Here is a 276-nt window from a genome sequence, read left to right as displayed (position 1 = left end):
GATATATATATAATAATATATATATATATATATATATATATATATATATATATATATATATATATATATGTATATATATATAAAGCTATATGCTACAAGGGAAAATAAACAACAGAGTATCTGTGAGATCTTTTGAAGTTCAAACGTCCTTTACTAAGCATATGAACTGACTTACATGAAGAAATGACAATACACGAAAGGTCGTATAACTGACAGATAGGGATTATAAAGAGATTAGTACCTAGAATCCGACATACCTGGAAGATGAGTAACCTT

The sequence above is a fragment of the Macrobrachium nipponense genome, chromosome 1 (assembly GCF_015104395.2).
Source record: "Macrobrachium nipponense isolate FS-2020 chromosome 1, ASM1510439v2, whole genome shotgun sequence".
NCBI lineage: Eukaryota > Metazoa > Arthropoda > Malacostraca > Decapoda > Palaemonidae > Macrobrachium > Macrobrachium nipponense.
The sequence above is the reverse complement of the archived record's forward strand: the minus strand, read 5'-3'. Positions refer to the sequence as shown.